The sequence below is a fragment of the Nyctereutes procyonoides genome, unplaced genomic scaffold (assembly GCF_905146905.1).
Source record: "Nyctereutes procyonoides isolate TBG_1078 unplaced genomic scaffold, NYPRO_anot_genome, whole genome shotgun sequence".
Lineage (NCBI taxonomy): Eukaryota > Metazoa > Chordata > Mammalia > Carnivora > Canidae > Nyctereutes > Nyctereutes procyonoides.
The window spans coordinates 3,924,840-3,950,661 of record NW_026575148.1 but is presented as its reverse complement, the minus strand read 5'-3'; positions in this window follow the sequence as shown (position 1 = coordinate 3,950,661).

The window sequence follows — 25,822 nt, the reverse complement described above, 5'->3', positions numbered from 1 at the left end:
AAACAAGAAAAGAAAAAAGAAAGAAAGAAAGAAAAGGAGCACATTTGGGAAAAGGTGCCCAGAAAGAGGATTTATTTAATGGAGAGATGAAGAAGAGCTAAGAAGTAAAATATGGCATTTACAATTGAATATATATGCGACAAGAAGCTTGTGTTTTATGTTGTTGTGTAGTGGCACTTTACTTTTTTTGTGGATCCCTATCTACTGACCCTTTTCCAAAAATGTACATATCTATATATTTATACCCACACTTTGTCACTTACTGTTATGGAGTTCCATGGACACCTGAAACCTATTCGGTGGCCCAGATTATGTATTCCTGCTTATGCAATAGGAACCCAGACAGATTTTTAATCACTGGAGCAAACTGATTGCATGGTATCTTTGGGAAATATTCCGGTTGCCATGAAGGAAGAATAGTAAATTAGAGAAGTTCATGTCCGAGAGATAAGTGAAGAGGCTATCCTAATGGCCCAATTAGCAAAAATAAGGACATTTAGCAAACTTAGCTATCTATCCTTCCCAAGTACCTTTGTCACCTCTACATGCATTGTCAACCCATTGATACGTATGCATCCTCAACTAAGATGAAAGATCTTCCACTCCAGACAAGTTAGTAGGTTCTTTAGACAGAATGCTTTAATGAAGTTTAGAAATCAGTAACGAATGACCCAAGAATCAGTTATCGGAGAGATTGCTTGGTAGTGGTAGAACTTGGCAACGAATTAGAAGTAGGGAGCAAAGCAACACAATTAACTAAGAATAATTCCAATGTTTATAGCCTGGAGATAAAATACAGGGTGAGGATTAAATTTTGCTAGATAATATAAATTTTACTTTTCAGATGCAGGATTTACACCTGTTCTGGTGGAAACACAGATAACATGTTCAAGAGAAAAGCAGATTCAAGAGAAATAGAATCTGCCATTACTAGCAAACGGACAGATGATGTACTGCCGGTGGAGGAGATCCTGTAGGGATCAATGAGAAGAGAAGCACATATACACACACAAACAAACAACAAACAAAACCAGAAACCCTACAAATTATCTTTTCTTTGCAGATAGAAAAGATGCAGCCAAAAATAGAAAGACTGAGCAAGAATAGCCAAAGAATAGGAAGAAAATGATGAGCAGAACCAAAGAAATCCAAAAAGTAGTGGTGTTTTTCCCATTAAGTAAATTAAGATCTATAGTCTAAAGAATGAAAATGATTGGCATTATATTTCATTAACTTTGTTCTAAATATTTACTTCTGGAGGAAAGGTAAAAGTAAGTGAAAAAGTATATATGCACAGTATTTTGCATAAAATATGAAGTGTGTAATCAAATAGTTTTAAGGCTCAACTTTGTAAACCCAAATTTTTGCTCATGTATCAAGGTTATCATATTTTTTTCAATAAAAAATAGTGGTAGGAAATTAACACTATAATCAAAGAGGATATATAAACAAGAAGCACAACTCTCAGTGTTATGATGAGGTCCAAAGGGGTTTGTGTTTCGTTTTACCAAATATAAATTCAAATTAAAACAATACACACCTACACCTCTTCCAACTGCGTTAAAGTTTTCACACACACAAAGAAAAGGAAACAAGTCTTTAATAACAGACAGGGAAAGCAACAATACACTTAGAAAAGGTTATGTACCTAACATCAAAATACTATAACAATTTTGTAAGATGTAAGTAAGATTATTGTGAAATCTACAAATTTTTATTTGTGGTATTCTTGAACTTCCACTTACTTCCTTGCTAGGCATGTTTCCTCTGTGATAAACTGTGAGATTTAATGAAGTCCTGCTAATAGGAATAAGCTCAAATCCTGGTGAGAATCAGAATAGCAAAGAGGAAAAATCAATGATTGTAACTAGTTAGTGCTTTTGAAAAATGTTCACTTGGGCAGGGAGCAAGGGAATTAGAGATCTACCTTTGTGCTTTTATCCTTGTAGGTCAGTTAATAGTCCTATCACAGGTCCAATAGGATCGGATTGTATTTTATGTATGAACACTCATCAAGTGATCTATTGCTATTGAAATTCTAGCACCACGTTTTGTTCTTCACTGTGCTTAATTTGAAAGTAAATTCACTACTTATAAAAACAAGCTATTGACAGTTATTGAATGCCCACAAAGACATCTGTTTACCTGTTTCTCTATGCATCCCCAGTTCCAGACATCAACATTTAAATGAAAGGGTATTCTAGTATTTTAAGAGAGAAACAAAGTAAATGCAATAGTCATTTATATGCCACTTTATAGTGCAAGCATTTTCAGTGACACTGAAATAAGTAATTTAATAATTATAAAATTATCATAATTTTATAATAATTTAATAAACAATAATTTAATTATAAAATTATAATTTTATAATAGTTTAATAATTTTAATAAGAATTTAAAAATAATAGATTTTCTCTTTTCTATTTAACAACAGACACCATAACAGACCTAAAATTCAGCGATCTGGGGGTACTTCTTAAGCTAAGAGTGATAACTAAATTATTTCCGTAAAGGATTTGTCAAGAGAAGAAAACATTCTGACCCCAATACCACAAAGTCAACTTCAGAAAGCCAAAAAGGATTGCCTTAGATCTCCCTGACATCTATAAGGCCCTTCTCTGCTTTCTCTGCTCCCCAGCAGTATGGTGGCTGCAATCCAAGCAGTGGAATTATTGTCCTGCACAGCTCATCTTCAAAGTAGATGACCATGATATAATTTTAGTATCCAGGATGTCAGCCAATTCCAATTACCTGTGACATCACAATCCAGTGCCATTTAGGCACACTGCAATTGTTCAATTGGTTTTTGTTGTGGTGGTTTTTTTGTTTTGTTTGTTTTGCTCTTCATCTTCTCAGGAAGGAGAAAGCTTGTACAGGAACTAGTAATTACAAGGAATAAACACAGTTTTGAAAGCAGCATATATATATATATATTAGACACACATGTATTACATATAATCTATGCTTTATAATGAGTATTTTGTGTATCAATATGAAACTCAAAATACACTTGAATAGTTGTTTAATACCAGATTCATTTTCTTTACCAGACTAGATCAGCTATGTCCTAACAGCTAGGATCTAGAAATTCTACTTATAGGAATATATCTAAGAAAGAGAGATGAAACAGAAGGATATGAAACAAAGTAGCCATAGGAAAAATTAGTGCATTTACCATTAGCTTTAATGTCATTTGAACTGTGAAAAAATTCTATAATTGAGGGAAAGTCTGTTCTAACTCGTTTTGAGGTATAATTAGAATTTTAAACATACCATAATACTCTAGAAATGGAATTCTTAATAAATTGAAAAAAATTTCTAAAGATACTTAACAAGTGTCAAGACAATGAGTTTGAGTAGGTCTATAGAAAACTCCTGAGTAGGAATATATTAAACATAATGCTATCAGGGAAAATGGACTGGACTCATAAGACTTACACTCTATTTTTGTTCCAGTTACATGATCTTGGGTAAATAACTTCATTAAAAGTATAAAGTACTTTAATTTGTTTTAAATTATTTTTTTCTAGATGTATAATTTCATAATGCTAAAATAATATTTGGAGTAAAACTTACTTCGTAAAGTACTAACTTTTAGGATGTAAATTACAATGTTTACCCTATTTATACACATTTATATATATGGTTTTCCTGATAATATTCGACTATTGCTAAGGGCAATTCACTTAACTTAGGAAAAATGAGCAAAAAAGGATTTGCCAAAAAGGAATTTTCAAATATTTGATACCTATAAAAATGTCAGTGTTTGCATAGAACTGCTAGAAATGTAAAAGGTGATTTTTTTCCATGCTCTAAGACTTTATTTTTATCACTTATTAGTGATAAACTATTTGTATGGTAACATGCACTTCTACAGTTCTGTAAGTACCTTGGCATTTAGGGTATCTGTATAGACCAGTTGAAATAAAAGCTTATTGTTTTTTCTTTTTAGTAGGCATTAAAATACTTAGCCATTTTAGTCCACAATGGAAGAGAAAGAATATCAAGTCTGATGCACTGAATTCCAAGCAAGCAAATGTAATCTGTTACACATGGACAGTGTAAAGGGGATGGATTGGGGTATGGAGGTACCTGTGAGTGTGGTTTGGAAGAGGGGGGGAAAACAAGTAAGGGCACATATAAATTTTTTATAACGGATTTGTGAAATGCCATCTTAATGTATTAGGCAGGAATATTTTTAAACCAAAATCTAAGATAACAATCTTAATTTTCATCAAATAACACTGCTGCTCAGAGATCTCCAAGATCAAACGTCCATCAATTTTATGAAAGGTTCTGTGTACAATGGATGGATTCCAGAGATTTAAGCCACTCTTCCTGTTAGAGACTTATGGAGTCACTCCTATTTTTTTAATACCTAAATTTCCAATTTAGTCTTATCAGATGGAAAATATATTGACCCAAAACTGAAATAAATCCCTTGTGAACACTATCCATAGCCTTCTTCAAGAACCATGTAGCTAAAATTCACCTTAACAAGGATTTGGCCACAAACATATATATTTGTTCCTTACACAAATAATCCAAATAATAAAGTTCATGATTACAGACATGTGATTCTATTCAGCTTTTTGACTTAATACTCAAAGCAACAATTTGTTTTTGCTTAACTTTTTTGTACATAAAAAATGCCACACTTTTGATATTCTTTTAATTGGTGTATTTTCTTCCAAACCTCACAGCTCAAAAAGTACCAAAACATAAATATTAGGATCATTCGTCTTAGACTGTTTACAATTGAATATGTTAAATTATTATTGTTTTTATTAAATTCTTTCACTCAATGTCAGAATAACTTCTTTTTCTTATGTACAGGTATGTTAGATTTAATTATTAATAGCATAGTATTTTCGGAGGCAATTATAAATTTGATTTCCTAGTCAATTAATGTAAGAATAAAACATTCTTTAAAAAATATTCTACAGTTCAAGAAGAAAGTCATTACTTTTATCAAATGGTTAAAAAGAAAAGTAAGACACCTGTATTTCAAGTCAGGTTTTAGAAACTGGTTAACAGAAATTTAAAAATCTGCTGTTTCCTAGTTATTTTGCCAACCAATTTAAGTATATGAAAAATAGGACAATATTTTATAAAAACATATGATTTAGAAAAGTACTAAAAGTAATAATGGGTGAGAAAATAATGGGGGAGAATAAAATCTATAGAAGGAAAGAAAACTAAAATTAAATGTCTCCTAGGAAATATCCCGGTCAAGTCAATTGTATCTATCTATATCTTGTTTTATAGTATAAGCCAGGCTGAAATTTTATAATGAAATGACCCTGACCTGAAGCCTCCTTTGTAAATGACTAGTGCCTTAATTATTTGCATCTGTGAACTCAAATGAACATACTTAAGGATATATCAATATGCTCATAAATCATCTGCAGGCGATAAGTAGTCCAACATAGATAATTAGAGAATTTACGGAAGGCTTACTCCCTCTGTTTATCTGCTTATGACATTTGCGGTACAGCCCTAACAGCAGGATAATTACTAGATTTATTCATCAAACAAAATCACGCCTTCTGGGAATGCACAGTGACTCCGGTTTTAGGACTAATAAAGACATTTTTCACCAAAACTCAAGTACTAATTTGCTCAATAACTAGCTGCAATAAGCTTTTATGGAAGCACTCAAAGAAAAGGCTTGGCACCAGAGGGCAGATAATTAAAGGTGCAGTATCCCTATACAAAAGGATCTGAACAATTCCCTGACCATATTAAAATTTAATTGTTGAATGTTAATTGAAAAAAAAATAAGTCGCTTCTGTTCTCTGCGTTTCAGTAATTATTCTCCTCAGATCAAAAACCTATCTGTATGTCTAACAAAAGAAAACCTAAAATAAAGTGCTCTCAACACTTGTCATAAACTACCTCAGCAAAATTAAAAATTAGGGATTTTTCCCCCTAATCGTTATCTTATATGAAGCTAGTATGCATTTGCTTTCAATTCTCTCCTCCAACCCGTGTCTCTCTTCCTCCATCTCTCACCCACCAACAGAGCAGTTATAATCAGGTTGTTTCATTAAAAGTTTCAACAACTTTATAAATGGTAATACCCCAGAATATGTTATTTGAAAACTTAAGTATTCCTTAACTTCATTTTTCCGCGTGTAATTTTTTTGCAATATTTTTTCTAGGATTTCTCTTCTGTATCCACAAAAGGGAGCTACTTCAACAAGAAAGCATTCTTAACCAAACACATGGCACGTTAATTAGGTAAAGGGATCCCTACTTGGCTTGTCCACACACAATGTTGCTTCTCAAGGAAGTAAATAATTGCAGTTCAATTCTACATATTTACACCACCATTCTGATAAAAATAGTAATTACAAAGTGTTTTTAAAATGTTTCCACATGGGACAGTTAGGGTGTTCCCAGAAGCTAAGCTTTTACACTCTACCAAAAATCAGAAATCCTCAGGCCCTTGGGCTCACTTTCTGCTGCAGGGGAATGATGAACTACACAAAATGCAGACTTTTAAACTCATATTTAATTGTTTAATGTCATGGCTCTTGGTAGAGCATTGTTGCTTGAAAAATAAATTGGGTAATTCAATTAAATGGCTACAGAAGATACATCATATCAGATGTAGAAAGGCACTAACCCCAGCTTGAACTTGACGTCCCACATCGCTTCACTTATTTGACAAATGGATTCTTGAAAATAATTGAAACACATGGCTGCCAGCATAGGTCAATAATACTTTTTTGCCATTCAGCCTCTTAACAGCTTCCATTTTTTTCTTGCACTGTGCCATTCAGGGCAAAGATTGCATTTGCCTGGTAAATCATGCAAGCATTATTACTAAAATGGGACTAAATGCAATGAAAATGGACTACATAAAAGTAATGGCACTTAAGTAAAAGGAAGACCATCTACCAGGGCAAACACTAAATGTCAGAGTTAAATACTATATGACATTACTTCCATTACAAGCTCATATTATGCACATAAGAAAGCAAACTCAGTAACTACAGCTGCATACTACATTTTGATGTTGTTAACCAATGTTTTCAAAAAAACTGTTAACCCAGACTTAAAGCAGAGCCACATACGTGCCATTTCAAGCTTTCTCCCATATCTTTAGGTAGAATATCACATTTAGGCAAAAATTGCATCACTTCCTAAATTTTCCATTGAACATCAACAGATCTAAAGGCTGATTCTAAGGCTTTGTAACGCAGGAGGAAAAACCTCAACTAGAAACCAAGAATTTTAACAGTACTGTCTGCATAAAAAGGTTTTGAAATGGAGGGGGGAGCACAGGGGAAAAGAAACGTGTGCTTTAGCCTAGATGATACAAGCAGGAAGTATTTTAATTCTCAAATTCCAATTTTATTGTGTTATACACTCCAAATGGTTAAGATGGAGCTAATACATAAAGCAGAATATGAAGATCCAAGTAGAAATATTTTTTCTTGTTTTCCAGACACTGGAACCAGACACTAACAATTTCTTAGTGTTGCTCGTTTAGTGTTTGGTGTGGTTTTTGTTAAGAAAAGGTGTCCCAGTTTCTTAATGTTCAGACTTTCAATTATTTCACAACTAGGCAATACTGCTTAGAGATAAAAATTCAATCACAATGTCTAGGATTGACTCCTGCCTCCACCCCTCTGCTATGAGCAAATTACTCAATCTTTTTATGCCTCAGTTTTCACATCTGTAAAATGAAGATAAAGATAGTTCTCACTCTCATGAGTTTCTAAGAGGATTAAGTGTTTAATGTAGTACCTAATAATAAAGACTTAATAAATATCTTCAGGCATCATATACAGGAACGTATGCATCAATCATAAAACTTTCTGAAGAGATGTTCTTGAGTGAATGCTAAGCATTTCGACACTTGAGTCCAACTTAAACATTCTCAGGTCATGTTTGACTTTTTTCACCCTTTCTAAATCATAAAGCTCTTTTAACTTTCATTTCATTGATCAAACTGTCTTTCCTTTTGAAATGCTAACTCCTGGAAGTTATACTGCAACTGTCAACATACATTGATCTTAACCCTCGGATGAACCCAGTTACCTTCTAGGAGCTAACTGTGCCTTTTCAGGTTCTCAAAGTTTTCTAGACAACTCTTCTCCAATTTTGGGTATTAAGTACTAGGAAAGCAAACTCTTCGGGCTGCTTAAGAATGATTAGGGTCTACAAAACTTTTTTTTTTTAGTCACTTATTTTCTTTTCCTTTGTAGCAGCCCCTGCCACTGCCACCATTGCCATCACCACCATCCTTCAGCTCCAACACAGCCATCCCTTGAACCTACTGAGGCTAAGCATGTGTTTGTCAGATTAGGAGGGAAGAAGGTAGAAGGGAGATTTCTGGGAGAAACTTACATCATCATTACTGCTTTTGCTGGTTTAGGTTTTCCAAGATTTTGGTTATTTAAAAAAGTAATCCAGTCAAGAAAAATTTAATAGATCTATGGAGGTAAATTTCAAAACTTTTGGTTTGTCTTGTGTTTTCAGTGAGCTAAGGCTTTGTTAAAAAACTGATAGTCAAGACCCCTAAACATTGGAGTGAAGAGAAAATAGAGTGGTTTTGACAGAACTATTCTTCAAATAATATAAAAGGAAAAAAAAAGGTAAAAAATAGCCAAAACTGCAGAGAGAAAAGATCAATCAGAGAAGATACAAACTATTGCATGTTTCAACAATCACAATGATATTGAGAGATTATGGAAAACAATTGAAATGACTAAGATTCACAGATTTCTATCTACTATTCAAGTGTATTTGATGAAATCAATTTAAACGTATTAAAAGTAGTAAAATCCTACCATATCTTCATACATAAAATGTAGAATTTAAGGATTTATTAACCTTGTATTGAAATATGACTGCCTCTGTGCTATTCACTGATTACTATGATGGAATTTATTTTTCATATTTACTTTGCAAAATACTAATTCCTCAAATTTAAAAAGGAAGACACATAAAGCAAGGACACTGGGGCACCTGGGTGGCTGGGTGATTGAGCATCTGCATTTGGCTCAGATTGTTGGTCCTGGGGCCCTGGGGTCAAGTCCTACATCAGGTTCCCTGCAGGAAGCCTGCCTCTCCCTCTCCAGGTCTCTGCCTCTCTCATAAATAAATAAATAAAATCTTTAAAAATAAAAAAAACAAAGCAAGGGCACTTGTATATACACTCACAAAAATTAAATATATTTCATTCAATTCTAAAAGGACACTCACAAAAATAGATGATGTGCATTAAAAAAGATTCTTGCCGTAAAAAAAGTCTAACGGGAAAATTTGCTGGTCCAGGCATCTGATTTAGGCTGAGTATTTCAAAATTCTCAAAGCTTACTTTTCTCAATTAAGGATTATGGAAACAATCCTGGTAAGCCTAAAGGGTATTGAATTGTGCTTGTAGAACATTAAGCAAACATGGATATCTCCAGATTCACAAAGCTCCAATAAAACCATGTGTATGTAATTAGATCAATCAACAGGAACCATTATGAAATATATGTCAGAGGAAGGCTCATAACAAGCAGCCATATAGAGAGCATTAACTCTATCCACCTAAGGCCTAATTCACTCAATAACAGACATCACTTAAATCTATAATGGTATTAAATCTATTAATGGTGTGTGAGTTAAGTATTTTTTAAAAACCAAGCAAAACAAACAAAACAAAAAGCATAGGCAAACAGTTTCAATTTTAATATACTTTGCACTAATAATTGACAAAAAAAAACATGGGGTTTTTACAAGATAAATGGAGTATTTTCCAATGAATTTTTTTTCTAAACAAAATAATAAATCGCCACTTGGGGAAAAAAATAGACCTTAAACCAAAAGAATGATGTGGTATGAACATCAACTTTAATTTTAAAATTAGACAAAAAGTAAAAATCTAACTACATTAACAAACCAAGAGCTACTAACTCAGCTCTAAACTCCTTTTGAGTCTTGTGGCTTATATACTCTAGGAGATAATCAAACAATGAAAATAAGGCTTTGTATCACTTCTTCCAGAATATTACAATATTTGTGAGCTCTCATGGAAATAAAGTTGCAAAGTAAACATATCTGTTCATAATAGTGAAAGGACCCCTTAAATAGATATCAATATAACTCCAAAAGCTCAATGATTTAAATGTATACCTACCTTGATTTGCTAGTGCTGCCAAAATCGAGTCTGCATGTTTGGTTTCTTCGGAGACATCCCCCCCAAGGCTCACAGATGGCCACCTTCTTGCGGCTTGTTCACAGTCTTCCTTCTATAGGGATGCGCATGTCTGTGTCGTAAAGATTTCTTCTTACAAGGACACCAGTTATATTGGCTTAAGGCCTACCCATGTGATCTCATTTCACCTTAAATGTCTCTTCAGAGCCCTTCTTTCCAAACAGAGTCACATTAAGGAGTACTAAAGTGTTACCAACTTAGGGATTTTGGTGACACAATTCAGCCCCTAACAATCCCTTTAACAATTCATTACCCATTTTTATTTTTAATCCAGTTAAAAATATTTGCACTGATTATTTTGGTGAATATTACAAACACAGTGGCTGTCAAACTAAAGTGTTTGTCAGAATCATCTGGAGGGCTTGTTAAAACACAATGGCCTCCAGTCCCAGAGTTTCTGATTCATGGGATATGGGATGCACCTTGACAATTTACATTTCTGATGAGTTCCCAGGTGATGCTGATACTGCTAGGTAGGTGACTACATTCTGAGAACCACCGATTTAGAACCTTCCAAAATTATTTTTATAGCCTTAGTATAACTTTAAAAGAAAATTACTTAAATTCAGATACAACCACATAATTCCACTGAAATGTGAACTTTATATAAAGTAAATGGTGAGTCATGATCATAAATTGGTGCATTAGGAAGCATATCTGGGTATTTTTAAGTACAGCTGAATAGCTATAATTTAAAATATGTTTTCTCCCTTTTTTAGCTATTTCTCATGAAGCATTTTTTAAAGCAATGTTACACTGAAGAAGAAAGAAAGATCATTATTAATTAAGAGAGAAATCCCTAAGAATAATTATTGGAAGATAGCTAATGATTCATTTTTTGACATACAGTAACTTACTATGGGAGGAGAGTAAAATCGCATTCTTCATTCAGTCACTAAAGATGGTCTACTCTGCTTAAAGCCCACACTGAGCACTGCTGGTCTGCTTAATGAGCAGATGAAAAATTCATCCCATCTATAAGCTTCCACTCTGAAAGGGAAGGTATGATCAGTTGACAAAAAGCTGTAATGGTAAGCCCAAAAGGAAGTAGAGATGAATTTTCTTCAAGTCAAACAAAAAGTCAGAAAAAAATATGATCGATTTGGAGCTGTGTTTTGAGATAAATGAAGATGGAAGGAAAGAGAAGTTCAGATGGAGGGATCACCAAGGCAGCTGCACAGAAGAAAAAAGTCATGGAGGAAAATACCACACAGAAGAAAGTGTTAGTGTATTGAAAAAAATCCTGTTTGACTTTAAAATAGAATTTCATAGGCCTGTTAGAGAAAATTGCTTTCAGTCTACCTCAAGTCAATTTGAGCAACTCTAAACACAGCAGCTACATGCAGAAAACCTGATTAGCTTTGTCTCTTAACATCTGTATTTTAATCATTGTAAATAAGTTTGATTTGTATTTACATGAAGATGGAGTGAATGTATGAGTTACTAACCTTCAGCTTCAATAGTCTGAGGAATAAGGTATGTACTAGGTTAGCAAAGAATGATTTGAATAAAGTTATTAGAGGAAAATATTATTTCATTTGATCTAAAGTATTTATACATTATAATTATGATTTTATAATCTATTATAATGAGAAAAGTCTGAATTAATGAGTGGATATGAGAACAGTGAGAACTCTGTTCCATTATTTATATCTAATCAACTTTTATTGATTACTTTGATTACAAGCACTTGAACTCTTCTTTAAAATAGGCCAATTCTCAGTTTATTATGCCATTTTGATAGACATTGAGAAAGATACATGTTATTGCTCTGAATTTATGCTGTGGCATTGGGATTATCATAAAGACCAGTATCAGGTTAAAATCAAAGAATTTTCATTTCATTTTGCAAGTCTGAATAGCGTCATGGGTCCCCATTAAACTGCAAGAACTTATTTTCCACCAGTAAAAAAACAACAACAATAAAACCTGTAACACATTATTATCACAAATAACACTCTAAACAGAGATTTCTTTAAAATGCATAAAAATTAACATGGGAAAGGAATTTGCATACATAAAATAGATTGACTCCAGAGGAGTAAAACTATGTGACAACACAAGTACACAAATATTAAAATACCCAAAAGTATAAGTGTTAACTCTGCTTCTTCATTCCTTGGCAAACCTGTATGGGAGGAAATGAGTAAAATTACCATATAGAGTGATTACTATTTATATAATTACATATAGTTAAAACAGCTCAATAAATAATTTTGAATCCTACCATCCTACTATATTACAGCATTTTCATGAGGGTAGTCTCAAGGATCCCCTCAACTATCCTTGAGAGTAGTCTCAAGGATTTTAAATACATACACACACATACACATCTGTATCCTGTGCTCTGTGCTCATTTCTGTCTTCTTTTCTCCCCCATTTTACAGCCAAGGATGACATTTTTAGTTTCCTATTGCTTCTAGCAACTAAACACAACACTAACATTTTATCTTAAAGTTCTATAGGTTCCAAGTCCAAAATAGCTTTCATCTTGACTAAAATTCAGGTGTTGGCTGGACTTTCTTCTTCTGGAAGCTCTTGGGATTCATTTTTCTAGAGCTTTCCCAGATTCCTTAACCAGCCATCTCTCTTCAGCAAAACCAGCAAGTCATGCTTTTGCCTTCTCCTCCCAATATCACATCTCTTTGGGACTCTCCTGAGTTGCTTTCCTCCTTATAAAGACCCAATGATTACACAGGACAAATTCAGACAATTCAGGATTATCTTCCCCTCCCAAGATTCTTTTTTTTTCCCTTACTTTTTGACCTCTTTGATCCATTTCTTCCACTTCTTAAATTAAGATTCTTAACTTATTCCCATTTGCAATGCAAGCAACATTCACAGGTGTTAAAGATTAGGATGTACCCATCTTTAGGGATCACTGTTACACCTACTAGAGGTAACATAGTGCTTTACCTTTTCTCAATTTCCTCAACCCCTCCTGATGTAGTCCTTAAACTACTGCGATTACACTTTTGCCTGAACCACTGGTCTGATACTGTTCTTATCAAGATCACGAGGATATCTTGCTGTTGAATGTTCAAAGCCTGTCCTTACCTTCTTTGGCTATTGTACTTTTATTGGTACATTCCTCTTCAAACTCTTTCCCTCAGCTTTCATGTTGCTCTCTTCTTTCCTCCAAACTGCTCTTCATCACTCTTCCAGAATTTCTTTCACAAACTCCTCTTCCTCTCTTCTTGCAGTGCTGGCTGTGGTCCTTTAGTTTGTCCTAACTCTCTCTGTTTTCTTTGAGTCCTATAATCTCACCTGTGACTAAATCTTCTATATGGATCAGTCCCTAATCTCTGTCATTTAGATCATTCTCCTGAACTCTGTGGTCCAGCTACTTGTCTATTTGTAGGACCAAACAAAACTAACATGCTCAAATGTAGATAATTATTTATGGGAAACAATCCCTACACCTCTCTTTCTTTCATTCTCTATTTATTTCTATTAATGACAATATACTTTTCCTGGTCGCCAATCCAGAAAATGGGAAATCATTCTTGATAACAAATCTTTCTTCTTTTAAACCTCATGTATAATCCTGCCACATAATTACTGAGTTATTTGCTTTAATTTTTAAATATTTATTGACTCTAATTCATCTTCAGCATTCTGAGTCACTGCCTTACCCCAGGTCATAGTCATTCTTGTAAATTCCACATTCTCCTAACTAGTTCTTTCTCTCTGACGTGTGTAAGCCCATCCTCCACACTACCACCAAAACAATCTAATACGTAGGTAAGACAAAGTCACACTGTAAAAGTATTAATTCTCTCTTTCCATTTCCTATCATCCAGTTTCTTGGGTCCATGGAACTATTTGCTTTTCTGTGCCTCCTTGTTACTCTACTTTCAGTGCTTCTCTCGGATTACCTTGCTCTTCATTCTGCTTTTTGGAATGCTTTGAAGTTAAATGAGATAACATAAGAAAAGTTCACAGCATGATTTCTAGAATATGGGAAAATAAACATTCAATAAATAAATATTAATTCCCTCTTGTCTCTTTCCCCTTCCTTCTTCCTTCCCTAGAACTCTGCATATAATCCTTCTGATCACTGAATGTTAGAGGTTCAACCAGTTAAATTTTGATCTAGTGGCCATTGGCCATCCAGAAGTCAGGGATAAATTCTATACATTTCTCCTCCTTCAGATTTTATGAACAACATTTATTATTCCTAAGGATGGAATGCCAATGGAACATTCCACCAACTCCTCAAGAATTAAAATCCCAAACTATCAAGCTAATAAAGACCAAAGCCAATTTTTCAGCCTCCTCAGTTTAATTAAATGTTTTTTTTTCTCTTTTAATTTCAGTCAAATGATCTATATTAGGACCACCGATATACCATGTAGCAATACCATCCAAACATGATTATTATATATACACATGAAATTTCCACTCATAGAAGTTTTCCAGTGTTTTATATTTAAGAGTTTCTGCCACTTTTAAAATACAGCATTTTACTCCTTTCTATCTAACCTGTACTTTGAGAACTCCAAAGTCCACCAATTAAACTTCTACATCATCTTACTTCCAATCGTTTCCCATCACCTCCACCATCTCCATCCTAGTCTACTTGCAGCCTACAAACTTTCTGCAACCTAGCAACCCGAATTATCCTTTTATAATATAATTCAGATTTCATCATCCCTCTGCTTCCTAACACCCTCTGGACAAAAGCCATAGTTTTTGCACAAGGCTTCCACGGCTGACAGGACTCCCCCTCTGGTTACTTCTACTCCTTCTACTGATGTTCCTGCTTTCCTTGCTACAGCCCCTCTGGTCACCTGCCTCAAACATTTATCCACTCTTCTGCAGAAGGATGGTTTCCTCTCCTCCATCGGGGCATTGTTCCAGTGTCACTTTGTCATCCCATCCTTCTCAGACCATCCTATTAAAATCTGAAATGCCATATTTTCTTTCCTGCTTCATCCTTCTCCCTAGTCTGAACATTTTTAATTTTTTAAATTGTCTACTTCCTTCTTATTATACTGTGAAGGCTCTGAGGACAGGGGATTGTCATTTTTGCTCACTGCACTATTAGTGAGCACCCCAAAAAGTGCCCGATACATAGTAGATGCTTAGTAAGTGTTGACAGAAATAAAAGTTTCTGTGAGATTCTTTGGAAACCATCAGACCTTCACTTTCACTTGACATCATCTTTTTTCAATTTATTTTTGTAACTTTGGTAGGCATGGACAGTTTATCAGGATGGCACAGATAAATCTAATGGGAAAGAAATCAACTTCACACCTCATATTTTTGCCCAGAGCTGTTCTTCAATGACATTGTACTAATAGTATAATCTGGGGATTCGGGGCCAGAGTTTAAAAATAAAGTTAGGAGGCATAAGGTATGAGCAGCCCTGGTGGCTCAGAGGTTTAGTGCCGCCTTCAGTCCAGGGCAGGATCCTGGGGACCGAGGATTGAGTCCCAGATCAGGCTCCCTGCATGGAGCCTGCTTCTCCCTCTGCCTATGTCTCTGCCTCTCTCTCTCTGTCTCTGTCTCTCATGAATAAATAAATAAAATCTTTTAAAAAAAGAAAAGAAAGCATAAGGTCAGTTCTTTAGATATATCTGGGTACTTCTGGGACAAAGGCTATTTTATGTTTTTGTTCAAACAAGGATAAACAAGGATTTTTCAGAAATCTTGATAGTATATGAATTACAATATTTTGAGCCAATAAAGTAGTAAAAACTTACTACAGGGACTTTCCATAAGGGAAGATAATCATGTTATAGGTCTTAAGACATTTAACACCTAATGTTATATCTGCATGCAAAGAAAAAGTAAACTTCTTTATGAATCTTTATAACGCAAAATATTTAAATGTTTTTGCATACGTTTTTCTCTGTACGAAACTATTTTTGAATTATAGAAGGGATTTTTTCATGGGTACTATATAAAATATTTCTCTACTATAAGTAATAGTCAACTTCTCTGTAATATCCCCTGCAGTACTCTTTCTATATGTCCTTTGAGGATGTCACTCAAATATATTATGTAGGTTATATTAAGAGTCAGCCAGTCATAATTACTCATGTGTGCCTTTCTTTCACAATTTAGTGGCACAGATTTTTGTTTCCTACATAAAACCAAAGTATTATTACAGGTAAACTAATATCTGAACAAAATGAAACTTCCACCCTTGAAGGTATGTTAATTGGAAAATTTAATTCAACAATTAATATCAAAATATTTTTAGTTTATTAAGAGCCAGATTCAAAGGAATTTGAGACCAAAAAAGGGGAGGGGAACCCTAATAGTGACTAAAGTGGCTTTTATAGGTCACTTAACAGAATATAGAAGTTTTCAATCCTTCCCCGATCTTCTAAGAAAAACAAAATTAATTAATTCTCTCTAGGCAGTCAGGAATCTATATAATTTCCTAAGTATGTAAGCAATACGACTCACATTCACTGGCTCTCCTTCTGTCTTAGATTTTTGTTTTGTTTTGATTTGTTTTGTTTTGTTTTGTTTTCCTAGAACTATATGTAGTGTACTTTTTTTTTTATAAATTAATTTTTATTGGTGTTCAATTTACCAACATACAGAATAACACCCAGTGCTCATCCCGTCAAGTGTCCCCCTCTGTGCCCGTCACCCATTCACCCCCACCCCCCGCCCTCCTCCCCTTCTACCACCCCTAGTTCATTTCCCAGAGTTAGAAGTCTTTATGTTCTGTGTCCCTTTCTGATATCTCCCACACATTTCTTCTCCCTTCCACTCACCTAGATATTTGACTCTAATCAGCTATCTGTAGAAGATTTTTATGCCATCTTCTACAAAATTACCCAAATATGTCCTAAAATGTTTACTGAATTCAAACTCCAGTTGCTGAGAAATCTAGAATTAAGTATCTTTATGGAAAAGATTGTGAAAAAGTAAATATATACTACCATGGTATTTAATGGGATTCTGAAAGAAGGTGGCTGAGCTGAGCTCAACACAGCCAAATCATCAGCTTCTACGCCATAAAATATGAAGAAAAAAAATTTAAACTCTACCATCATTCCCTATCCACATTCCTTCTCTAGTTGCTACCGTATATGGGGGAAATAGCAGAAGCTGATAGAATCTAGTGCCCTTATTAGTAAGAAGCTGGAGACCTCCAAACTGTCTCTCTATATCCTGCTTATGTAGCAACATTCTCGAGTTACAACATGGTACGAGTAAAAGATGCAGAAATTCCTCAGCCCTTGCCCATTACATATCTTTATACCTTAACCAACTCAAAACCACAATTCCAGCCCTGTTTGTCAACCTATTATTTTTATCCCTACAAATCCATAATGCTATGATTACAAAGGGTGAGAAATCAAAATGTATTAAGTAGTTTTTGTTCTCAAAGAAGTTAGAATTGAAACAGTGACATAAAAATACAACTATTATATGGGGTCTTGGTTCCAATAGCAAACAAAAAGCAAACTCAGAGCACAAGCATGAGAGAGAGTCTAATATAGAGTGATTTACAAAATATGGGGAGAAGGTAGGAAAGTCACAAGGTTAGTGTAGTAACAAGGGGCTACAGAAATATCAAAGCAACTTTACCACTCCCACCTTTAGGCCAAAAGGGCAGTGGGAGCTGTTACCAGAACCAGGTGACCCAGAGAGAGGTTAGTGTGGCATGGCCAACTTGTGATGAAGATAAACAGCCTCAGACAAACCCACAGGGAGGCATTTTAGAGCCGTAAACACCTAACCGCAATGCATCCCTTTCCTCCCATCCCTGATGAACTTTACATGGCAAATCCAACAGGAACCAGAGGTCAAAGAACCCTGTTAATATTATTTAGTCAGAATCACTTCCTGGGGTACAGAGAAAGGTAGAGAAGAATGGAAAGAGGGTCTGGAGGAGTAATGAAGATATCCAACACACATTTAAAAACCATATACCACTGCTCTAAATTCTAAACACAGAGAAGTCAGGAACAGAGACCCTTGGCATAGCTGCATTCTTATTTAATTCCAAATTTTTAAAAGTTCAAAAGAAGTGCCTCAAATAAACTATTACTCATAATAATTTGTCATATGATATTAATCATGGTATATTCTTTGCATATTCTTTATTCTTTGGTCTTTCTTGGCTTTATTACAAACTACACGAGTTTCTGAAAATGTAAGAATAAAAAAAAACTTGTGTAAAAATTTAGTTTAGGTTCTCCAAACAAAATACAATCAGAAAAACATTGCTCTGAGACAGTGTCCACTCCCTAAAACAAGAAGGATTTGATCAGATGAACCTAGCTTTTTGAAAAAAAAAAAAAAAAACTTTAATACACTGAATGCCTCAGAACTTCAGTAAAGAATAAATAAGAAAAGAGAAGGAAACTGTGAACAGCAGACAGTGAATATGAAGAATTGCACAGGTCTAAAACAGATAATAATAATTAGTATTTCTTAAGAACTTTTTATTTTTTTATTTTTTTATTTTTTAAGAACTTTTTAAAAGCCAGGAATATCCTGCTAGGCACATTTAACATGTGGTCTCACATATGCAACATTCCTAAAAAATAGAGGACTATTAGTCCCATTTTACAAGTAAGAAAATTGCTTTCAAGATTTTAAGTGGTTGTTCAGCCTAGCAAATCATGGAGGCAGGACTAAAACTCAGCTTTCTGATAGCCCAAAATCCTTCTTACTTAAAAACAATATTAATGTACTATTAACTTTTAATGAAGAAAATTTAGATCTGTCAGACTTAGGGAAGACAATACAATATCCCTATGTAAAATGTATCTAAATTATAAATATTTGGTATTTTAAAAATTATAAAGTTGTAAGATCAGATTTTTATGGTTCTCCTACTTTATTGAGATCTGTACATAGTCATACTAATTATGTCACTACTCAGAATAAAGGTACAGATAATTTGTCTGTAAAACTCTCTTCTTTTTCCATTTCCCAACAAAGACTTAACTTTGTTGATTCATTGGTAGCAACTTCATGCTAATAGCAGCTAGGTAGGACAGCAGGCAAAATAGATTGATTCTTTAAAAAAACAGGGTCAGGGCAGCCTGGGTGGCTGAGCGGTTTAGCGCTGCCTTCAGCCCAGGGCCTGATCCTGGAGACCCGGGATCGAATCCCATGTCAGGCTCCTTCCATGGAGCCTGCTTCTCCCTTTGCCTGTGTCTCTGCCTCTCTGCTCTCTCTCTCTCTCTCTCTCTCTCTCTCTCTATCCGTCTCTCTCTCTTTCTGTCTCTCATGAATAAATAAAATCTTTTTTAAAAAAACAGGATCATATTCATAAAAGCATGGATGATGCAGTATAGAAAAATAAAAACAAAAATAGATATAATGTGAATATTTATGAAATTTTTAAATTTTTATAACTTACATATGGTATCATCAACTATTTGAAGCAACTTTCCTTGTGAATATTATATACCCATAGACCTAATACACTGACAAATGGCTATACCAAAACATAGAAGACTAAAAAAATCTAAAATTATTTTGGAGATTGGAAAAAAAAAGAGTATTTTACTTAAAACAGTACATGACTTATTTTTGTGATTTGCATCTTTATCTTTAACATTTTACGTATCAAAACATGACATGCTACAATCCATCAACTTACACAATACAGCACTGTAAATCATGATGTAATGGAACATTTGCCATGGCTCACTGCTTTCAATAATGATGTAATATAAATTTATATGAAAGAATGTTTAATACATATACTTTTAAAACTCAGCTCTCTTCTTCTTCAAGAATGAAAGCACTCTAAACATTAAGGATTCTTCTTTTTTTTTTATAAAACACCAGTATAATATTCTAAGAGGAAAATGTCTAGGATAAAATGATAATTTCATCATTAGACTTTGGAAGATTTCAATCTTATGCCCTTCATACATCTTAATTTTCCACATATAATAATAAAAATCTTTATGATCTATGGATAATTGGACTGGATACATATAATCAACCTTCAATTATCATTTCAGAGGCAAGAAAGAAATCACACAGACAAATGAGATGCTCAGATAAAACAAGAATCAGAGAATCATGGAATTTAATGCTGAAGAGACCTGAAAGTGAGCTACTCCAATCCCTTTATTTTATAGATGAATAAACTGAGCTTGGTGAAATGCAGGGATTTTCAAAAGATCACATAGTCAAGTTATTTGCAGTTCCAGGACCAGTGGGTCTTCTGGCTCAGGCTCTTCCCACCATCCTGCACTATCTTTTGACAACACTGTCTTTTGAAGTCTTTTCATGGGAAGTGGAATCAGTGACTTACAGAGATCTAGGAACGCTCCATGACAATCTTCCAACTCTGCCTGCCACATTCCTTTAAACTCTTACCTAACCATTGAAAATGTTGCTCAAAAGCAATCACTGGTTGTTGTTGTTTTTGTTTTAAGACTTAAAGGATGCTCAGAATATTGTTTGTCAACTGGCTAATGAAAGCAATTAATATCATTGAGTTTAATGTCCTTCTGCCCATGTATTTTGGTGGGCACACTAGAAAAGCAGAAAAGCCAAAGAAAAAATGTACTTAAGCAAGTGTCCTTAAATAGAAAACTCCAAAGAAATGAAAGTGAACTCATTCATTCATTTATTTAATAACTTTTTGTTAAGGATTTAAATATTGTGATTTCCAAACTTTTTTTCTGATAAAATTCTCCATCACCAGTCCTCAGGATCCTAACACAACTGTCAGGCTAAACTCGGGAAACTACATCCTTAATTTTGATTCTTATGACTAGACAAATGACAGGAAACTTTGTACCACATGAAAACAATCAGTGCCCCTGTAGGAACAGAATGATTAATAAGAAAGAACACTGGCTTCATGGAGTTTATAGTTTAGAGGTATAGATAAAGACATAAACAAATGATAGTCACATAATGAGCCCACATTCGATGAGAGAAGAAAACTTCCTAGGATATAACATATGAACAATAAGTGACATTTTTATAGAGAGAACTCTGCAGGCGAAGGGAATGAATGGCATGTGCACAGTTAGGCAAGAGACATATAGATAGATAAAAGGAAAAAGAGGAAGGAAAAATATGGAGGCAGTTTGTGAATAAGTAAAGAGAGAGGCTTAGCTACACTTAAAATTCATGAAGAAGAGGAGGTGGAAAATAGGCAGGAATGGTACTTTAAGATCAAGTTACCAAGGATAGAAAGATCCAGATTCAGCAATCTCTGAATGTCCTTGACCATGGGGGGCAATTTGGTCACAGTCAAAGGCTAGGATCTTCGATCTGAAAAGCAGTTTCTATAACTAATTGGAGTAAGGAGAAAGCTACAAAATAGGGAAATCATTTGGGAATTGGATGGCAAGACCAAATTAAACCTTCAGAATATTTATAAGAATATGAATCTACATTTGGTACTTTCAAACAAATTTTCAGAGCTATCATAAAAGATTGAAAGCTGCCTCAGGTTTGCCCACTTAATCCTTTTGCAATCTTCTCTGTTAGGGTCTTCCAAAGCTAGTGGAAATCTATCTAATGTTTGGGGACCAATTTCAATGTTTAATAGTTCTCATTGTCAGAAAATATGATCGATACCTAATCAAAATCTTCCCCCACACTTGTTGTTGTTCAAACCTTTCTGTTCAATAGTCATTAGGTAGAGGTAATGTCAACTACTGTTGATTTAGTGGTTTTCACAAAAGCATTAAGATATGCTTTCTCTCCTTCTCTAAAATTACTAGTTCAATTACATTAACTTCTCCTTAGAGGTCATATTTTCAACTATCTCCTTAGCTTCTAATTATAGCTTTGGCTTTTCTGCGAGTACCGATCATATTTGGCCATAAGGCCTAGTTGGCGTTGTATGTGTCTTTAATATGTTAGCTTTTTTCTTTTTTATGCATATCAGACACTCTCTTCATAAAGCAAGTATATTTTTAAGCATTTAAAAAATAGTTAATGTAAAACAAAAGAGAAATATTTTTCTATATTCTGTTATATTTTAGAAAGATATTGTTTATACTCCATTAAAATGAATAAAATGTCTCTACATTTACAATTTATATTACCAAAAATGATGGAGAAAGTAATTGGATTTAGAAAGGCTTCTTTGAGCATAAAATGAAAAGTGTAAACCATTTGCCTATAGAAATTTTGTGAAGCAAAATGTTTTAGACCAGTTTTAAACTTAAAGCAAATGGAAAAATGTATGTAGCATATCCATCCATATAAATTATGTTACTCCTAACTCTAACAGCTATATTATTTCTAAATAAGAAAGTGCCAAGTTACAAAAAGGGGGGACCAAATTAAAAGGGCAAATACAAAAACTTGAGAATACAAAATTTTTAAAAGGAAAAAATTAAAGCAACTTTAGAATCGATTCTATTTGTCAGTATGAACACATGCACACACACCTATGGAGTGATAATGTTTAGAATGGATGAGAATGCAGTAAAAGAAGTTATATAAAAAAGAAATATATAAAATAGAATAATATATAAAATAGAATATTTATATAAAATAGAATAATCTTCCTTGCAGGAAATGAGTAATATCAAACAGAATTTCTAGTGTATTCCCTTTGATTCTTTTCCAAGAATTGGTTCTTCAAAAATATTCACATAAACATTTAAAAATGTGTCTACAAGGATTACTACAATTTTGTCTTCAGTGATAAAATATTGGAAATGATTTACATGTATGTTAATCAAATAATGTATGATTCATCCACATGTTGGAATATTATGCAACTATTAAAAAGTGAGGCAAAACTATATCAAATGAAATAGAAGAGATTCACAATATGTTAATAAATGAAACAAGCAATTTTACATATATTTACACACACATACATAGTATGGTATTCTATTGTATTTTGGACATAATGTTCTTGTGTGTGTGTGTGTGTGTGTGTGTGTGTGTGTGTGTATCATATACATTGTATGTACATACACCAAGCGGGGTGTATATAAAATGCTACTGGAAGCTATTTCTGAGAAATGACATCATGAGAATACAATATTTTTAACTTTACTCTTTTCTGTAATCTTTAAGTAGTTTGCAATAAATTTATATCACTTTGTAAAAAAGAATTAATTATAAAATATTTTCAGAGTAATATTCATATAGACCCATTTTAAAAAATCGGTGTAGGCAAAGAAATTTTATCATATCCTTCACATCTAAACTGGTGAAAGTTGGGACGCCTGGGTGGCTCAGTGGTTGAGCGTTTGCCTTCAGCTAAGGGTGCGATCCTAAGGTCCTATATCGGGCTCCCTACATGGAGCTTGCTTCTACCTCTGCCTATGTCTCTGCCTCTCTCTCTCTCTCTCTCTGTGTGTGTGTGTGTGTGTGTTTCTCATGAATAAATAAATTAAAAATCTTAAAAAAATAAACTGGTGAAAGTTGGTACTCAGTGAAAGTTGAAATACTTTATTAAAAGCAGATTAACATAATTAAGTATCTGGAGGTTTTGCTGATGTTCTTATAAGTTAAATTCCTATTATATAAACAAGCTCTATGTGTTTGAAAGAGTTGCATAAATAAAAACTGTAGATTGCTTGTACTTATCTGGGAATCAATGCAGATATGGGGGAAAAAGTGATGATGTCATTACAAATGGAAGACACACAATTTTCCCAATATGACAGTTTCAATGGTAGCATGCATCTTTGATCATAGCAAAAGTACAAGCCATCTCATTGGCTTGTACTTAGAACTCAGCATCTTTCAAAGTTTGGGCTTTTTCTTCTTGCAGAAGGTAAGCCAAACAGCAAAGTACCTATTTGTACAACAAATTCTGATCAACAAAAACTAATCTGTAAATTAAAAGTGATATAATATTCTAAGTTAAATGGCCAGGTATTGTTAGAGATTGTGATAGTCAAGTAGGGAGACTAGCACAGTAGAACTTAAATTATATATACAATCTTTAAAAAAAGGAAATTTCAAAAAGTTCACATAAAAGACTTAATTTAATAAAAGAAAATATGGCTTAATAAGAGTGATGAACGAATCATAAGATTATCACAATCCAAAAATATACTGTTTTAACAGAAAAGGGAAGCATCTAAAAATTAAAGATAACTTTTACAAAAAGAGAATAAGTTAAAAAGAAAAGCAAATACAGCTGAAGTGGCTTAGAAGCCCATCTTGCACACACCCACCCACCCCCATAAAAGAGAAAAAAGATACTTAAAGAATAAATATGTAAAAAATGATTGGTTCTGTAATAAACACATGAGACATAAGAAAGACCAGAAGAAAGCATTTCAAAAAAAATGTTAAGATCCACAAAAAGGGACATGTTACATACAAATATATATATATTATAAATATTATATATAATATTATATATAATGAATTGCTTATTATTATATATAATAAATTATTATATTATAAATATAATATTATATATTATATATATTTATATATATATAAAAGTAAATGTTGGAGCAAATATTCTGAGGGATGAATGACCAGCTATGCCTATTAAATGTTCATCTTCTTGGATAAGTGATATGACTATCATTATTATTTTTACATTATATAGCACTTTGTATTTTAGTTGAAACATTTCACATACATTTTATCATACGTATTGCACTGTCGCCTAGAATGTTTGTATTGACACTCTGTCATTCTAATTTTATAGAGAAAAAAGCAGAGACTCGGTGGTGTGACATATGACACGGCACACAGTAGGAAGGTGGCACTCTAACACCACATCAGCCTAAGTAGACTATTTAGACTATTATGTACTCTATCATCCTACTTTTTCAGGAAATTAAAAGTCCATATTATATGTAGCACATTTCAGGGAAGAAAGTAATTAGATTGATTTGGATAATACTGAGTTTGAGGAGAGTGTAGGACTTCCAGGAGAGGCTCTCCAGTTGGCAGCTGGACATATTAGTTTGTATTCAGAAGGGAGACCAGTGTAGAGGCTGCATTTATAATATAACAAAATCTAAGTATGGAGAAGATCATCCTGCTCCGTGAAGTCAGAAGAATATTTGAAGAATGGATAGAGTGAGAAAAAGAGGTGAAGGGAAGAGAGGATTTACTTCTAGAAGAGAGTTGTCAGAAACTGAGAAGTGAAATGGGCAGTGACAGAACAGGCAGATTGTTCATTAAGTTTACCAGAGAATCATGGGAGAGGTTGGTCTCCAGAGGGGAAATGGAAAAACCAGAAGAGAATTGAGCATGTTTTTAATGCTGATATGATGAGGGAAGTGGAGAGTAAAAGATAAAGATGTAATTAGACTGGGCAGTAATAGATGAGATGTCCTTATAAACAGGTATAACCAGAGCACTGAAGGAGGTAGTTGGTCTAGGAATGGCGGTCTTGTTCTTGCTTCCTGTTGGGAATGGGAGTGGATTTGGTGGCAAGATGTGTTTTTATCTCCTTCACTTTCTCAGTAAAGCAGGAATTATAACCATTTGCTCAGTGTATATAATGATGTGGTTAACTAAAAATTTGAAAAAGAAGGTTCAATATGCAAACAACTGAAAAAGAGAACCAACTGGAGAAAAAAAGGATTACCAGGTAGCAAAGAGGATTCAGTTAAGGTTGGAGACCATGGATTTGCAGCAATTATACTGTGTGATTTTTTTTTCTATCAGCATTCAGCAGCCCAGGCATAGCAGAAGGAAAGATGGA